The following is a 19,215-nucleotide window of genomic DNA, read 5'->3' on the forward strand; positions in this document are numbered from 1 at the left end:
TATCAATCACAAGACAGCATCCATGTATTTTTTCACAGTTGTGCAGATCAGAGGAATCCTGGCAGGCTTTGCTGTGTTTGCTGGTCGGGGTCTTACAAGTCTGAGGTCAAAAATGCATCTGGACTGTTTTTCCACTTCCAAGTCAGAAAACTCGGTCCCAGAGCCAGACATGCAGCCACCCACTTACACTGCCTCAGCCCAGAGAGGAAGCCTTGAGGTCCTGCTGAAAGAGGAGACTCTAGGGGGCTGGGGATTTAGCTCAGGGCTCAGCGCCTGCCTGGCAAGCTCAAGGTCATGAGTTCAATTCCTGGGGGGGAAAAAAAAAAAGAGGAGCCTCTGGTGCTATCTGATGTCATCAACAAGAAGGCCATAGGCTCTGAATGACATCATCTTGCCTCAGGCTGTAGCAGATACTGGAAGTACTGGCACCCCAGACCTGTGGGATCTATGGCCTTTTCAAGTGGACCTTTGAAAGATTTCTTCCCCTCTCTTTTTTTTTTTGGGGGGGGCGGTTTTCTCCGGTACCGGGAACCGAACTCACGACCTTGCGCTTGCCAGGCAGGCGCTTTGCCGCTGAGCTAAATCCCCAGTCCCTCTTCCCCTCTCTTTATGTGGCATCTTAAATTCTGATTAAGATATTAACTGCTAAATCATCTTCAAGTTTACAGAACCCAAAACTCTGGTGACCGTTAGATAACATCAGAATGTGAAATGCTTCTCTTCTTCTTTAATTCTGTACACTGACGCAAGGCATGTAAATTTCTGTGATGTTCACCTTGCAGAAAAAAATGTTTGCAACTAGCTGCAGGAGGCCAGGTGGATGGATGTCTGGGTTGGGGGGAGGAGACAGAAGCCCTGACGACAAAGATCCTGCTCAGCGGGGATCCTCCTTATCAGTCCCTCTCCTCACCTTTTTTCCCCTCCTATAAAAGCCCTTTGTGCCCCTGAGCTCCCTAAGCTTGAGCTTTGAGGACAGAAGCCTTTCCGTCTCAGTCACTTTATTTGTTGCTGAGACGCCGTATTTAACACACACAACTTAAAGGAGAGATTTATTTCGGCTCCCAGTGGCAGAAGTTTCAGGCTATGGTCCGCAGGCTCAAATGCAGAAACGGCGTGGTGGCAGGGCCTGGTGTAGAGGAAAGCTGCTCGGGTCATGGTGGTCAAAAAGCAGAGAAAGAAAAGGGGCGCTGTGGAGGGAGGAGATGTTCGCGTCTAGGTCGCACCCCCAGTGACCCACCGCTTCCCTCCAGGCTCCACTTTCCAGCAGCTCACTCACCGGTGGACGACTTCACAGTGAATACATCCCACGACCCAATTAATCACCTTCCCAAGGTCCCACCTCTGAGCGTGGGGGACTTTGAGAGGACAGCGCGGATCTGAAATATAACCCCTCCATCCCAGGGCTGGTCCTTGAGTAAGTCTGACTTCCTTGCCACCAGCTCTAATCTCCTGAGTCCTGGCTTTCAAGTGGTGAGCAGCACAACCTGAGTCTCATTATTCTACATGAATCACAACTCCTTGACCCTGCGATTTTCTGCCTAAGGCATTCTCTAGCCCCGGGAGCTAGGTAAATGAACTCAACAGGCAGGCTGGAAATGCTTGAGACTTTATATCCTGGAAGGCAGCTCAGGCACGGACAGATGGGAGCTGTGCATGAATACCCCAGCTTCTTCGTCTCTTAGACAAGTAGTGCACATCTCTGATAATCCCCCGCTGACTGGGTTCTGGTCACACAAACGTGCCCCATCCCCGCTGCTTTCTTTCCTTTTCTCACTTCCCCGTGTCCTGCCAATGCTTCCTAGGGTCACCTCTTAAACTCTGCACCAAGCCCTTGTCAGTGGTTTTCTTCTATCCAACACTCCCCTTTTCTCTCAAGAGGCAGCCTTCCCACAGTTTTGGACTGTGTAGCTTGGGTTAACTCCAGACATTGGGAAGCCTCCTATGTTACTCCTATCATTTGTTTTGTCTTGTTTTGTTCTGAGACAAGGTCTAGCCATATAGTTCATGCTGACCTTGAATTTAACTTTGTAGCTCAGGCTGGCCCAGAACTTGCAGCAATCCTCCTGCCACAGCCTCCTAAGTGCTGGGATTACAGGCATGTCCCACCATACTTAACCTATTATTCACAATTTCCTGGCCCCAGCAATTGGTTCAACGATGGGCTGTCATTCAAGTTAGGACAATAGAAATCAAGTTGAAGGCCATTGTTAGAGAAGCCATCCTCCCATTGGGGTTAGTTCACGCTGTGAAGATTTGTCTGAGGCTGCCAGTGGACCTCTGCCAGGCAGGTCACAGAGAAGACTTCAGAGATGGGGAGAGACTGCTCCTGATGTCATGATCTGAGTCTATAGGTCTCATGGGGGTTTAGGTGTGACAAAGCAGATCAAGCTACGAGTGCCACTGAAAAGACAGCTTGCTCTGCTTACAGACCCCAAGAGTACATGGCACACCCCCAGGGCCCACACAGGGAAGCAGCAGGGTCTGTCTGGGGGCAGAAGGAGGGGAAAACTGGGCAGGAGCCTTTAGTGTACTTTCTGCAGGAAGGAAATGGGTGAGTCAGGGAAGCAGGCGTAGGATTGCCTAGTATGAAACATTTCAGTGGATTCTGGTGTCCAGGGAATGTGTTGGTTGCCTGACACCTGGCCCTAGGGTGACTGTGGTAAGTCTGTCTGTCTGTCCTGTAGGGTAAGAATCCAGTATGGGAGGTGCGTAGGGTTAGATTCTAGTGGATGGATGTGTATTTGAACAGCACAACCCGGGAGGGGAAGGAGTTGACAAGGGAGGCCAAAGGCTAAGGCGAGGAGACCCAGGCATATTGGCAGGTTGTCTGGAGCACGGAGTGCACAGCATATGCACACAGGCCAGATGTTGAAGCGTCAGGCTCTCCGAAGCTAGAAACGTGGTTCAGCCCGTCGCAGGGTCCAGCTGTGCTTTGATTTTTGGATGTCAGTTACATGAGCTAGTAAATTCCTTGCTCTTTTTCAGAAGCCAGTTTAAATGTTGTCACTTGAAAACCAAAAGCATCACACAGCTAATTAAAGGCAGGTTTGGGAATGAGACACCAGGTATCTTAGTATCTGGGCCAGTGTTTCTTCTTCAGCACCTCTGAAGGTGCTCAGCTATGTCCCAAACATATGCCATGTGTCCCCAGGGACTGCAAGAAATTGTGTACATGGCTCAGTGCAGGTCATACGCCATCTGGGAACCGGCCACATCTTCCTGTCACTGCTGACGAGAGAACAAGAGAACTGCAGTGTGATTAGCTGGGGCTGCAGACCATCGTCGGAGGCTGGGCACCTAGTTCTTCATTCCAGTCTCCCCAGCATAACAGCTTAACATTCCAGAAATGTGCACCTGTTCTGTAGTCAGGATACTGTTTTCTTGCATAAGGAGACCACTTGAGGCCCTGTAAGCAAAGACTAATGGAGCTGAGTCAAAGTCTGGAAATTCGATGAACTAACGCACTCTGATGGAAATGACTTGTGGGCAGATTTGAACAAAGTAAATGCCACGGGGTTTGTAACAACACTGCAATTAGAAAACGCTTTCCTGTCTTTTAGGATCTCCTGCCACAACAAAGGTTTTCTGGGGGATATTTTCAAAACACAGCATAAGAAAAATGCAGGAGGAGGGAGACTATTTCACTGTGCTAGTTATCATGAAAGTCTGTCTGACTGCCAAAAAGAAGCCTCAAAAGAATCATGGCTTTAACAAGTTGAGATGTGATCGATCCCTGGTATGGAGGCTGCTAGCTTTGCAGCTCGGTCTGTGACGTCATCAAGGGTGCAGGCTCTTTCCAGCTCCTTTCTTTGCCAACCTCTGGAATGCCGCTCCCGTTGCAAGTTCCAAGACAACACGCTACTGCGTCCACCTTCCAGACATGGGGCAGGGCGAGAAGAGAAAAGGAGAACAAGCCTCTTAAAGGCACGACACAAGTTGCTCATGTTTCACAAGCCAGAGCTTTGTTGTCCGGCCAAATGGAGTAATATCTGTCTTTATTCTAGGCAGGACGGTGCCAACTGGAAGTTAGTTCCTACAGAATATTGTTTCTTAACCTTGGCACTCTTGCCATTTTGGGCAAGATAATTCTTTATTGTGTGTCTGTTTGTGGGGTGTGCACTGCTCATGGTAGGATGTTTAACAAGACCCCTGGCCTTTACCAGTGGCATCTCTTCTCTAAGCTGTAGTAAGCAAAACATCTTTAGACACTGCCTGATGTCCCTGTGAAGTAAACATTGCTCCTGGCTGACAACTACCTGCATAGAAGAAAAGGAGGGAGGCAATTAGCGTTTTCTGCTAGATCCTAGCTAAGAATTTATTTCTTTCCGCCTACAAGTAGAAGAGGGTGGTATTTATAAGCGCTAACTTGGAAACCAAGTGGACCTGAGTTCAAATTCTACCTCTGCTCTGTATAAACCTCAGTTTTCTCCTTCAGATAACTGGTTGGGTTTCTCGGTACCCTGAAATGAGACAATGCTATGCAGTGGTAGAGTGCTTTCCTAGCGTGCATGAGGCCCTGGGTTCAATCCCCAGTACAGAATAGAGCAGAATAGACTAGAATGAAATGAGATGATAGCTGGTGGTGCCCACTGTCTGACTGGAAAACAAAAGAATTTGTCTCTCACATGGAAAAAACCTGGTGGCCGGAGTTCAAGGTTGGCATACAGGAGGCTTTCTAGAATCTCTGACCAACAACCTCCATTTCTATCTCACTGGCCAGAATTACCTCTGAAAGGGAGTCTGGGCCAAGTAGTTTAAAGCCAGGCATAGCACCTACCCCATCACAATCCAAGTTCTATTTTGGGAGGAATGTGTGGAGATACTTCATAGGTAACTCGAAGTTTCTGCCTTGCCTTCCAAAGGGAGGATCTGTGGGTGACTGAAGGAGAAGGAGGTAGGCAGGGGAGATGAGAGAGAAAGAGGGAGAGAAGGGGAGAAAGAAGAGAGAAGATCATTGTTGGGTTCAGTTCTGAAGGGAAATATCATATTTAGTAGGTGTTTGAATTGGGTCCTAGAGATTGGGTAGGATTTTGCCACATGCCACGTCAATTAAGGTTTTTTGTTTGTTTGTTTTATTTTTGGAGACAGGATCTTGCTATGTAGTTCAGACTGGTCTTGGGCTCATTATGTAGCCCAGGCTGGCCTTGAACTTGCAGCGATCCTCCTGGCTCAGCCTCTTGAGTGCTGGGATTACCAAGGGGCACTACCATGCCCAGCATGGTTCTTCAAGTGTAGCATTCCAGTTACCTCTAGAAAAGAAGGAATTTGTTGGAAAGGTAAAAGGAAACCTGAAGAATTACTTTTTAAAAGGTGGTGATGGGGAGAAATCCAAGTAGATTTTTGGGCAGAACTAATTAAGAGCCTGTCAATTCAAACCACTTTGCTGCTGGTCACGGTGTATCCCTCTACTCGAGATCCTCAGGCCCAGGAAGGAGTGTCCAGCAGGTCTCACTCGGATCAGGTGAGTGGCAAGGACAAATAATGAGGGAAAGAAATTTCTTAGAGGAAGGCAGGATGCCGCACCAGACAAAGGGAGAGAGTTCGTAAGACGGTGTCACCTAGAAGAGGCCCTGGGAAGACAGTAATTTTACACAAGGAAGGTCAGGAATGAAGGCACCAGTGCTGGCGAGTGAGTGACACGGCCAAGGGCCATCCCACTGACCCACTGCACAAGCGAAAGGTGAGGGCTGAATTCCTATTCCAGAGATCTTTGATCACCCACTGAAACAACCTGTTTATCTCAGCAGGCCATGGGGAGCTATTGAAAATTTTTGTATAATAGTGTTAAGCAATCAGGTCTGACCTGTGTGTAGAGACAGTTCACATGGTCCCTCAAGGTGTGGAAGGCAAGGGCGTCTCTGGGCATCAAAGACACTGATTTCAGAGACTCAGACGTTAACCTGTAGTTCTCTCCCTTCCCCCACCTTCTTCTCCCTCTCCTTTCAGCTTCTCTCCTGTCAGCTTCACTTTTCCAGGCCACAGCAGAACAACTTCCTGTTGAAGCTCCTGTTACCTCCTCTCCATCCACATCTGTCAGTTTCACCCTGCTGAGCACCCCTCCCATCCCTAATTGAAAAGTCCAGAGGAGCCTCCTGATTGGCTTAGCTCAGGTTAGGTGACACCCCAGCCCATCCCGTGCAGGCCAAGCTGTGAGTCAGAAAAAATACCTCCCATTTAATTCTTAAATTAGACAAAACAGTATTTTCTGGATGAAGCATATGTTCTGGTTTTTGGAGATTAAAGCGGGAGATGGCCACTTCTTTTTTTCCACTACTGGAAACTGTACCCAGGGCTTTCTCACTGAACTACATCCTCAGCTCTTTTCATTTTTTATTTTGAAACAGACTCTTGCTAAATTCCCCAGGCTGAACTCAAACTTGAGATCCTCCTACCTCAGGCTCCCAGTGCTGGGATTACAGACCTGAGTTGCCATGCCCGGCTACATGTCTACCATTCTGTCTCTATGCTGTTGTCCTGGGGGTTCCTGAGTCCTGGCAGGTGCTGAGACTCAGCTAAATAGATGGCTTATTCCGCTTCACACTCCACAATACTTGAGGTGTTATTATCAACCCCACTTTACATCTAAGCACACAGAGTCTCAGAGGACTCTGAAATCGCATCGGGTCAGGAAGCCAGCCTGAATGGCAGAGCAGGGATCAAGCCCAGTCTGTTTGTCTTTAGAGTGAAAACTCTTTGCTATGCTATTCAGCCAGAGTCACCTTGCAGCCTCACCTTCACACTTAAAAAGGCACTTGATGAGGTCACCACCAGCCCTTTTGATGTCACTTAAATTAGAAAGAGGCTCCCCTTCTTCAGGACACTTTACTGCCATCTGCTGGAAACTGTCACACCACACACACAAACAGCACCATTTGTTATGTGAATGATGCCCCTTTAGATGACTGGCTGGCCTGGTAAAATACACAACCTGCCCAAAGGAGAGCCTGGACACAGACGCAGACACGCAGCCAGCTGTTTATTGGTTGGCAAGGACTGAATTCCCTGGGATTGTGACTTTTGTGGCCTCTGGAACAGGGTGTTCTGGAGAGTCTGGAGTCAAAGGGGCTGGGCTGGAGAGGACCGGGTGGATGTGAAAGCCAAGCACCTGTTTGTCTTGCTTCTTCTAGTTCTTATGCTAGATCTGATCCTTTTCCCTCTTGGGTGGCTTTGTGGAAGGACCCTGGGTTGGGTTCAGGCTCTTCCTGGGCATCCAGGGCAGATCCATCAGTGGAAGCTCAGCTGAGCAGTCCTCAGGGAAAAAGGGCCGTGGCCTCAGAGACGGGCAAGGGCTCTGAGCGGGTCAGTGCTCTGAGGGGAGGGGACAGGGGTCCAGGTGGTGGAAGGGTCGACATTCAGAAGTTCCGAGCCCAGTGTGCTTCATGGGCTATGTGGCCAGACTCCTGAGTGAGTCCTGACTCTTGTAAAAAGACCCTTTTGAACCTTGGCAACCTTGGAATACACAGTGAAGGATTTGGGGGCTTCTGGAGGAGACCAGAACGTGACTTCAGTTACTTGGTCTTGTTGGTGGAGAACAATAGGAAACTGTTGGCCGCTGTTGTCTGGAGTGCTTGCAGGTCTCTGTCTGTCTGTCTGTCTGTCTGTCTGTCTCTTCCATGGTGCTAAGGACCAAATCCTGTATCTATACCTCTAGCCCAAACTTCTCTTCTTTTTAAAGTTGATTTTCTCAGGCATTTTGTCACAGTAATGAAAAGCTGACTAACACAGCTGCTCTCCAGGGAGGTTGAGTCACTTGCTCAAGGCCACAGGCTTGGTTAAGAGCAAAGCCAGGCTTAGAACCTGGGCAGGCAGTTTTCAGAGTCTGGCCACCCCACCCTTGCAATGCCTTTAGTTAATAAAGCGGTCCCTCTGGGCTCAAGTCACTCTCTGGTGGGGTGGCTACAGTGTCAAGAGACCCCAGCAATGGAGTATGATGAGATAGGGGGTCCAGCCAAGTGCTATGGGAGCCGCTAGGAAGGTCATTCCACGCTAATTTGGTGGAAAGGGGAATACAAGTTACCTTCCTAATAGGTCAACTGTACATTTGCGACCTCAAGTTCATCCCTGGGTGTCTTTCACGTGTGCGCAGTTACTCACTGACGTCTGTGCAACACCAACTATGCAGTAAGGTAGGAAAAGGAACAGAATTATCCCTCCCTCATGGAGCTCACAGGCAAGTGAAAAAGGGACAAAGAGGGACAACCTAGGGTGCGCTGCTAAAGGAGGAGCTGTTGAGTGTGGCTCCACCACCCCTTTGGGGCCCTGTCTTGGTCTCTGAGGCCCACGATCTCCAAAACTGTGGGCTACAAGGACGAGGGAGCGGGAAACCTGGTCTAATCCAGCTCCTCCTTTATCAACTTGCTCTTGAGTAAGTGTTTTTTACCTCTCTGGGCCTTGATTTCCTCATGTTCACCAGGTAACACAAGGTACACTGGGGGATCTGCAGTAACTGTTCCCCATTTCCCCTACCTGTTCTCCATGTTCCCCATCATAATGGAGTCTTACTGAGTGGTCCAACCTTGAGGGTGTGTTTCCCAGACCCCTTGTAGTGAGGTGTAGTCCTGCACCCGAACTCCTCCCATTGGAATATGACCAAAGGTGAGGTGTGGAAACTTTAGCACCTCTTACTTAGAAGATTTCTTGCTGTGCCTCTTTTCCTTCCTGAGGGGGAATGGTGGGTAGAGTGGGAAATTGTCTATTACATGCAACAAAATGGAAGGAAATTTCAGCCGTCCATGACGTGTGGATCGCAGTTACCTCACCAGCATGGACTGCTCACCACAAAAACTAGAAGTAAAATTTTAAAATGTGAAGCCATTGTCTTTTGGGATCTCTTATCGTAACAGCTCAGCTCACTCCCTCCACGGAGCGTCTGCCTTGCTCTCCTTCCAGTCCCAGCCTGCGTCCTGCTGCCTATGCCCTTTCTCAGCTTAGCCCAAGACAAAATAACAGACATCTTGGGTTTCTGCTCAGTTTATTAAGCACAAGTTACTCACAGAGGGCAGGCGCTCCTCTGAGGGGGGCTGCCAGCGTGACATCAGAGAGAGGTGGCCCCCAGGCTGTTGGCCAGGACGGCGCCGCATCAGTCTCTGTGGTGAGAAAGCTGCTGCTCTCTTCACAGATTCCAGTCTTGGGCTGTGGGGGTTGGGGGTGGGTAGGGGGGTCGCTGCGATTCATAGCAGTCACCAGAGGAGGCTGCCTGTCATTTCTCCACTGAAGCCGTCTGCTTCATAACTTCTAGACCCCTAGGATTCTTAAATTTGTCAATAATAATAGCTACCATTAATCGAAAGCTAGCTATATGATAGAACCTGCACATGCATTCCCTCTCACTGTACAACATTCCTATGCAAGAACAACCAACCTCCTTCCTTCCTTCTTTCCTTCTTCCTTTTCTCCTTCCCTCCATTCCTTTCTTTTTCCTACTGGGGCCCAAATGCAGTGCTTTGCCCATGCACGGCAGTGCTCTCCGGCTAAACCACACGCTCCCTTGCCTCTTTTTGGGAACATCTTTGCCAAGTTGCTCAGTCAGGCTAACTTTGAAGTCTTCATTCCCTCACAAATTGCCAGGGAGTCTCAAAGCACAGGCGCTCAGAACTCAGACTGCTCCGATCTCGCATGAGTCTTCTTTACTGGTAGACTCTTGGATACAAAATAACAAGGTCAGTAGTAGCCACTGCATACATCCAGCTAGAAGCTGTCAGGCCACCTTCAGGAAGCTATGGGAATCGACGCCCCCAGTAAGTGTAGACCACGTGCATTTCACATCAACACTGAGTGTTGTCTTCTCCCTTCCTTTCCATCTGAAGAGTGAACAGTGGCATGTTCCTGACGGCTCGGGTCCCTTTAACTTACCATGGAGTCAGAGCATCAGTTTATATGGTTACTGGCTGTTCTGATTTTCCCTGAGACCTTTCTGAGCAGAGAGGCAGCCCCCCACCCAGTGATGCCCTTGGGGCGCGTTTCGCGTTCTTGAACCTCCGTGCTCGCAGTGCCTCCCGCAGAAAATGGGGCCTGGCTGGTGTTCATTTGTGCCTGCTGAAGGGCACTGAGTCTCTTTGCAGTCAGCAGTGGTCTTGCCAGCTCATTCCCTGTGGCTGGAAACTCTCCAGCTTTAGAAATCATACAAAACAAATGGCAAAGAGTGACTGGAATAAATATTTGCGCATTTCAGAGCTGTGGTGGCTTTGATTGTTAAGCCGAGTGTCTTGCTGAGGGGTAAGTATCTGAGATTGACAGATCACAGGCTGTGGAGGCCTTTGGTGGGTTGGACCCGCTGTGTGACTTGGCAAGGCTGCCTGTAAAGACTCATTTGGAATCTACACAGTGAGTAGTCCAGGGACACTGCGGGAAGTGCTGCATCATGGGGCATGCTTTGCATGTGCCTTGCTGTGTGAATCAGAAGCTTCTCAGCTTCAAGGAACCAGACGCACCAGCATCAGCTTGCCCTGAGCACTACCCAGCCGACATCAACCATGTCCTCCATGGCAGCTACATAGGCCTTAAATTTACTTATAAGTCCCCCGGCAAGCTCTTGGACGCTACCCTGACCTGGCCCACATCCCCCCTCCCGCCCATCACTGTTATTTCTGTTTCCGCATCTTAGGAATAGTTGCTCCCACTTCCTTGGGTAGAAGCATGAATTTTGAAATCAGAGAGCTCTGCACTCAAGCGGTGGCTCCACAGTTGCATTCTGAAAGCTGAACATGGTACCTGGCACACAAGAATGACTCCATAAACCTTTTTAAAATAAATAACTCCTGGCTGCTCAAGAGTGGTGCTTAGCGGCATCGCGTTCATTGTGCAGCTTGTTAGAAGTGTGGAGTTTCAAGTGCAACAAGGATCTGTACTGTACCTCCCAGATGATTCATGCACGTAGCAGAGTTTGAGGAGCAATGGCCTAATTCATAAAGCTGCTCTGAAAGTCAATGGCATGGAACGTGTAAGTACCCAGTGACTGGTTCCACATCATTTTGGGAATTGAACCCACAGCCTTGTGCATGTTAAGCATGTGCTCTGTTGCTGAGGCACACCCTGATCCCTTAACTTGGTCTGCTATACAGGCTCAAATCATGAGTCATTTTCTTCTCTCTGTCTTTCACACCTCTGCCCCAGCATGTGAAATCCCTGAAGCCGTGTGCCATGTTTTATTTCTCTTGGGATTTCCAGTTACATTTAGCAACTGGCTCTGAGTGGCTGCTTAGTGTGTATTTAAGTGCTACATAGGTTAGCACAGAGGTTTTTTTCAAACTGTAGGTTACAATCTATTAGTAGGTTGGGAAATAACTTTAGTGGCTTGTAACTATTTGCAAAACAATTACAAGAGGATTCTGGGAAGATGGCAGAGTAGGATGGACCAGGAATCTGTCTCCCAATCTAGACAATAATTGCACTAGCAGAATCCATCTGATGTAATTACTGGGGGAAATCTGGAGTCTATTTGAAGGACTGCGACTTCAGGGGAAGGTTTGGATTGTCAATTGTGGTTAATTTCACCTCATAGGAAGGTAGCAGCTCCCCAGCTCCCCACCCATGCAGGCAACTGTGTACCAGTTTCTATAGTAGCTTTCAGGTAGCTCGTGGGAATTAAGGTGACAGAAAGGACCTTATTTGCAGAACACTGGGGTTCTGTGTTTTGGTTGCTGACTGCTGCTTGTGATCATGGGGCAACTATCACTGTTACAAGCCCCTCTCTTATCTCAAGCAGCTGACAAGGAATGTTCAGGGCCAACACCCCTTTTAAATTCTCCCTTCCCCTTCATTTTTTTCCATTTGGGGACCTATACACTCAAGTTTAGGACATTTAAAAGCAACCACATTTTTGTTTTTTTGTTTTTGGTTTTTCTCCGGTACCAGGAACTGAACTCACGACCTTGCGCTTGCCAGGCAGGCGCTTTGCCGCTGAGCTAAATCCCCAGCCCCAGCAACCACATTTTTAAAAAGAGCAACCACATATACTGGGGGAATTTAGAAGGTTATCATGCATAACCAGGAAAATCCTTGTCTTTTGTAAGACATAAGACCTTAGGTTTATGTCTCAGGCTGATCACTAGCACAGACACAGCCTACATCAATCAAAAAACAAAACTAAAAAACCAGCAAACCCTAGGGAAGGAGGCAAATCTAATTTCCATAGTTACTATATCATTAAATTCAAATGCCATTTTCAACAACACCCACAAGACATATAAAAAAGAAAAAAAAAAGAAAATGTGGCCCACTCAAAGTAAAAACAAGTAAATAAATAGAAACCATCCTGAAAGAGCTGATGCCAGATCCTTTAGACAAAGACTTTAAAACAGCAATCTCAAAGATGTCGAGGAATTAGAGAAGACAGAGAGAAAGTCAAGGAAACAACACTGAATAAATTAGAAATATCAACACAGAGATCTAAAACCTAAAAGTGAGATCAAAAGAAATTCTGGAACTGAAAATATATTGTCTGGAATAAAAACATTTGCAAGAGGGGTTTGAAGGTGTATTTGAGCAAGCAAAAAATAGAGTCAGCAAATCTGAAAGAGGACAATTGAAATGACTGAGTATGAAAACCAGGGAGAAAAAGCCTGAAAAAAAATGAAGGGAGTCCGTGGACCTGTCAGACACTAGCCAGTGCACTGACGTAGGTGCTATGGAGTCCTACAAGAGGGAGCTTTTTGTGCTAGTATTTTTTGGCGAGGGGAGGGGGTTCCAGTACCAGGAATCGAACTCACGATCTTGCACTTGGCAGGCAGGCGCTGTGCCACTGAGTTAAATCCCCAGCCCCTAAGAAGGGAACTTTTTAAAGGAAATATTGGATAAAAGCATCCAAGAAGCTCATCAAACTCCAACAGGAGATAGCCTGGAAGTGCCGACTCTTCCATCCCACCCCAAACAGCTGGAGGTGGCTGCGGTTTGGCCAGGGGCTGTGCCCTCGCTCCCCTCCCCTTTGCTCCCCCTTGCCCCATGGTGGGCAGGGACAACTTGTCCTCCCTGGCTGTCTAGGGGCCACTCTCCTCCTCTCCACTCCAACACGGGTGCACCTCGACTGCCAGGGTGGTGCCCTCCTCCTCTCCCCCACTTCAGGTGTTACTGTTGCCTTTTAGAAGAAGCAAAGGGGCACTTTGGCATCGCTAAGATTAAGGAGGGAGAGATCTGGGTCCATCATTAACACCTCCAACCCCCACAGCTAGCCTTCCAGAAGATACCCTGGTTTCAGCCTTGCTCCCTCTCTGAATCACCACTGTGACAGCTGAGGCTGTGCTGGAACCTGCACCAATCACCAGCCTGCAGCTGCTATATAAGCAGCACTCCCCAGCCACTTCCTGGGTCAGTCTAGGAGGAACCCCTCCTGTGTACTGACCCTCCTGCTGCAGCTCAAGCCCTGTTAAAGATTTACTTTGGTGGTCCTGTAAACCCATTCATGATTTATTTCTCCAACAGTGTGGAGAAATAAATCTGCTCAGGATTCTTAACCAGCGTAATGAGGACAGCATAGTCAATTCAAAAGAAAGAGCAACAGACACTGGGGGCTGTTAGCACTGAAATGCCCCAGAGACCATTAGCCAGTGGAGACCAGCTGCAGACACCAGCACCCAGAGAGTCAACCTATGGTGTCTGGCATAAGCTGGCACCAGACTGTCAACTGGCTTTGTCAGTGGTTGGCATCCAGCATTATACAGTGCTGTCTGGTGACATCAGGACTGCTAGCAGAGCTATGCTTTGCTGATTCACAGTTTCCGTCTAAATCAATAGAACCCTAGGCCCACTGAAAGACAGTAGGATGAACTCAAAGAGATTCACACCAGGATACATCATAATCAGACTGTCAAAAACCAAGGGCAAAGAGACAATCTTGGAGAGAGAGATGGGGAGACGGGGTGGGGACCGGACCCATCACATACAAATGATCCACAATGAGATTATCAGCTGCTTTGTCATCAGAAACTGTGGAGGCCGGAAGACAAGTGCTGAAAGAAAAAGCCTGTCAATTAAGAATCCTATATTTGGCAAAACTGTTCTTTAAAAGTAAAAAAGAGGGCTGGTGATATAGCTCAGTAGCAGACTACTTACCTAGCATGCATGAGAGCGTGGGTTTTATCCTCAGCAGAGGGAAAAAAGTGAAAGAGAAATTAAGACATTCTTAGATTTACAAAATCTGAGGGAGTTCACACCACTAGACTTCTCGTGCAAGACATGCTAACAGGAATCAAGCAGTTGAAATGAGAAGACCCTAGACAGTTATTGGGCTAATAATATCCCTTAATTATTGTGGGCTAATCAGGTCTGCAACCTCCCAAACATGGGTATGGAAAGGCTAAATAAAAAGAGGCCGATGGAATGATCTCAGGACTCCAGGAGGATCAAAGCCCTCTCACAGAATTTGAGATTCTCACAGGGCTAACACCAAGACTTTCTCTGGGTGGTCGGTAATTATTTAGTTATCAAAAGAAGGGAGGGGAGTACTCAAGAAGGGTGGAACCACTTATGGTGGTTCCATAAGTTGGTTTCAATGGAGGACAAGAGGACTTCTTAAGGACTTAAGGACTTCTCCAAGTAAGGTATTAAATTAATCCACCCAGGAGTGAGATGCCTGAGGTGAGGCTATAGTCTTTATCTAGTTGAGATCAGATCCAGCTGTCTTTGGCTGTGATATTATCTTGTCCTTTGAGGCTTTCTGGCTTCATCCACCATTACAGGCTTTAGTACGGATTAGGGAGTGACTCACAGAGGTTCACTTATAATGAGTCCACTGCCCATCCCCAGACAAGGAGCCTAGGCCTTGGACAGACTCACAAGAAAACATAGAAAGTCAGTTGGTTAATTTAAGTCCTGCTCAGGGCTGCTTCATTTTGGTCTCTATCCGACAGTAACTTGAAATGAAGAAATAAAGACTTCAGTAGAAGTAAACACATGACAGTTATAAAAATAAGTATTTAACTTTGGTTTGTAATCCCATGTTTTGTATTCTACATTGTTTAAGAGATTAATGTGTAAGAATTTATTAGCTCATGTTTTTGGACACATAACATATAAAGATGTAATTTTACAATATCAAATACTGGAAGACATTGGGGATAGAGCTATACAGCGGCAGATTTTTACCTTATTGAAGTTAAGCTGGTATAAATTTAAATTACAGTATTATAACATTAGGATGTAGTCTCATGGTAAAGAAAAAATACATCTATATATTTCATAGCTATAAAATGCACACATACACATACACACAGAGGATTTAAAACATTTCACTGTAAAAAATCAAGTAAACACAGAAAATGAGGGACAAAAAGAGCCATAAGGTATATAGAAAATAAAAAATAAAATGCCAGGAGTCTCTTGGTTTTGGGTTTTTTTTTTTTTTTTTTTTTTTTTTTTTGGTACAGGGAATCGAACTCAGGACCTTGTGCTTGCCAGGCAGGCACTTATGCCACTGAGCTATATCCCCAGCCCATGACAGAAGTCTTTCAGTAGTTGCTTTAAATATAAATGGATTAAATGCTCCAATCAAAAGGCAGAGATTGGCAGGATGAATTTTAAAAACATGATCCAACTATATGCTATCTACAAGATACCCTCTTTCTTTCTCTCTCCCTCTCTCTTTCTTTTTTGAGGCAAAGTCTTACTATATGTCACAGGCTGGCCTCAAACTTACAGCAATCCTCCTGCCTCAGCCTCCTGAGTACAGGGATTACAAGTGTGCATCACCATGCCCAGCTAAGGTACCCACTTTAGATCTAGAACATAAATAGGGTGAAAGTGAAAGATTACTGAGACAGGCAATTAGGGCATGGCAAAGCTGGCTGGGGAAGTAGGCCTGATATGTTAGTTACAAGGTCCCAGAACACATGCACAACAGTTCCCAAAGCCCTGCATGTGGACCTCTGGTGAGAACTTGAGCAGGTTTTCAGCAGGATGGCCTAGACCTGATGTCAGCATCAGCCTGAGCTGTGCAATCCCACTACATCTCAGGACCTGGAGATAGATATTCTCATGCATTTTCCTCTAAATTAGAACTGCACAAGAGGGCACAGACACATGAAGAACTTGCATTATGGCTTTCTTCACGGCAGCCCACTCTGTGTCCTCCAAGGTGTTTTTTTTTTTTTTTTTTTTTTTTGTCTTTTTGAGACAGGGTCTCACTGTGCAGCTCAGGCTGGCCTTGAGTTCACTTTGTATCCCACTACAAACCTGGTAACATTTGTTTGGTGAGCCAATTTCTAGAAGGAGCTGCTCAGTAACATTACCACATGATGAGCAGATATAATCCAGGCTCTTGTGTACAATAAGCAATGAATTGCAAAGTGTACCCTCAGTAGCAAGTGGCAAGCAGCTACATTTATTGCAGATTATGGAAAGTTGTGCTCAGGGCAAGTCCATGCTGACAAAAGATGTGGCACAGACAGAAAAATGGTTATGGGATGATAGAAAAGTAAAAGCACTGCTCACAGGTCATAGTGCACAGAAATAGCAACAGCTGTCTCTGATTAATCAGGCATTCAGAATTTAAAGGATATACACCTCAGCCCAGGTGCCTCCCCCCAAATCTGTAGATGAGATTGACAGGAACATTTGACTAGGGTGTTGTGCCATCTCAGGGGCTCTCAACACACTTGCTCGTCTCTGAATTCACTCTGATCTCAATTACATGCATGACATGCAGTACATATTTATGAACCCATAATGAAATGTGGGTAGGGTGAAAGTGACTGAAGTTCATGTAGGAGATCTGACACACATGTGCTCTTGCCTAGAGCATCAAATCTCCTGAGTTCTGTAATTTTCTTTTACCTCTCTAAGACTATGGGAGGAGGCATAGCCATAGGGTGCTGTTTAGAATTAAATGCACAGAAGGGAGTGACTCTTGGCTCCTTTGTTTCTAATTGTACTAAAAGGAATGAAAAAGGTAGTCCATGCAAATAATAACCATGGATGGCTATAAATGAGCCAGGTACAAAAAGACAAATATCATATGATCCCACTTCTATGAGGTACCAAGAATCGTCAAAATTACAGGGATGGAAAGCAGTCTTACTGGCCGCTTAGGCTCATATGCTCAGGTTTGTCTGCTCACTGCTGACCAGATTCAAAGGAGGCCAGATATTTGGGTAAAAAGGAAACAGGACATAGTCAGAGCCAGCTCTGTGGGAACAGAGAGACCCTTGTGCCTCAAATCACCATCTCACTGTGTACAGGCGGGGGAGGGTCTTTTGTGTCAGGAACAGAGGGGAAGGGAACACAGAGAGATAATGCAGATCATACACTTGCTCCATCACTTCCGGGCATCTTCAGCTCTTCCTCCTCTTTCCTGTGGAAAACAAACCAGGCTCCTGTCCTCCTGGGGCTGGCATCTGCATATCCTGTCATTTCTTTGGGCAGAAGTGGCGGGTGTTTCTATGTGCTCAGCAGGAAGAAGTTTGCAGTTCTATTTTACAGTTCCAATTACAGTAGGATGGAGGCTGCCAGTGGCTGGGGGAGAAGAAGTGAGGAATATTATTAATGGACCCAGAGCTTCAGTTTTGCAAGATGAAAAGAGATATGAAGCTGTTTGAAAAACAGTATGAATATACTTAATTCCACTGATCTATACCCATTAAATAGTTAAGATGGCAAATTTATGTTATATGCATTTTACCACATTAAAAATATGTTATTAAAAATAGTAGAATAGTAATCCAGGCATGGTGGCTCATGCCTATATTCTCAGCACTTGGGAGGCTGAGACAGGAGGATTACTGTGAATTTGAGGCCAGCTTGGACTACGTAGTGAGTTCAAAGTCAGCCTGAAATACATAGTGAGATCCTGTCTCAAAACTACCCCTCCAAAATGATATAATAGAGCCAGGGATGTAGCTCAGCAGTGCAGAGCCTGCCTGGCAAGCGCAAGGTCCTGGTTTTGATTCCCAGTACAAAAAACAAACAACAACAAAACCCAAAATAATAGAATAGAAAAAAATGCATCACTAGTTGTAAGGGTGTATCATTTTGTGAAATTTTGCTTTTATGTGTATTTGTGTGCATGTGGGTGTGAATTGGGTCAGTACGTAAAATGTGTATCTATCTGAGGGTCACAATCTAAAAAGCATGAAAACCAAGGCTTAGCAATTCTGTAATAGGTTGTGGCATCATACATACAGTACACCACCGCCCCCCACCCCCGCCCCAAAGTCGCGGTTCAGAGTACATGGGCTTAGTCTTTTGCAGATTTTTCCTTAGAACCTAACTAAATTGTTCTAGGAAATCCCCAAAATTTCAAGGAAACCACAATTATCCTCTGCAATTGCTTTTTGGCAGGAGGTTTGCAAGTAGCCAATTGGAGAGCGTTATTTAGTTCTCCTTATTGCTGATTGGCTGTTGCCCTGTAACCCACCTCGCAGATGCACCAGAGTTCAAGACAGGTTGCTGTAGGGGGGTAGCTATCTCCAGCGTCCTCAGTTTTGTTCTTAAACACTAAGATCCCTAAGATGCTGCCCAAATGCCCTGCACCGTCTCAGGCTTCATTAATACATCATTTTATTAAATTAAATTACAGAACTGCGGGCGACATCAGATATTTAAGGTTTAAACTATAAAAATAAGCATTTGTAAGCATTTTTCTGACCATATCTAAAATTCACTGTTTTTCACAATTTGCAGGTGCTTTAACGACGTAACCCTCACGAATTTCCGGGGTCCACTGAAGTTCAAGTTCTACTGACTCTGTTCCCTTCAGCAAATTTCTTAACTTCTCTTCCCCTCAGTTTCCTTATCCGTAAATGAAAATAAGTACAGGGCCCATCTTACAGGACCGCTGTCATGAGTAAACAAGGGGGTTCATGTGAGCAGGGTTGCATCATGCCTGGCACATGGTGTGTGTTCCATGAATGGTGTTGTCAGTGTTAGAATGATAATTAGAATTATCTATGTAGCTGTGGAATCAAGGAAAGATTATGGCCACGTGGGAGTTATATTTTGGCTGCAGGAAAAGGAGAGATTTCCTTCAGCTGTGGGTAAACTCCATATTTGGGCAGCAGGAAACTTCCTGGAGGAAGAAAACCCAAGGTGACCCCCTTGAAGATTGATTAAATGGTGGTGAGCCAATGGGAGAATGCAGGCATTCTAGAAGTAACAGGTTATGAGTCAATCACTGCAGTGTGGGGACTCAGAGCTGCATGTTTATTTCTGGTTCCCTGGAATCCATGGTATTAGTTAGTGGGGATCCTTCTCACTTTGGCTGCTAATAAACTTGCCCAGTTAAAAGGA

Source organism: Chinchilla lanigera, unplaced genomic scaffold (genome assembly GCF_000276665.1).
Source record: "Chinchilla lanigera isolate Chin_1 unplaced genomic scaffold, ChiLan1.0 scaffold00041, whole genome shotgun sequence".
Classification (NCBI taxonomy): Eukaryota; Metazoa; Chordata; class Mammalia; order Rodentia; family Chinchillidae; genus Chinchilla; species Chinchilla lanigera.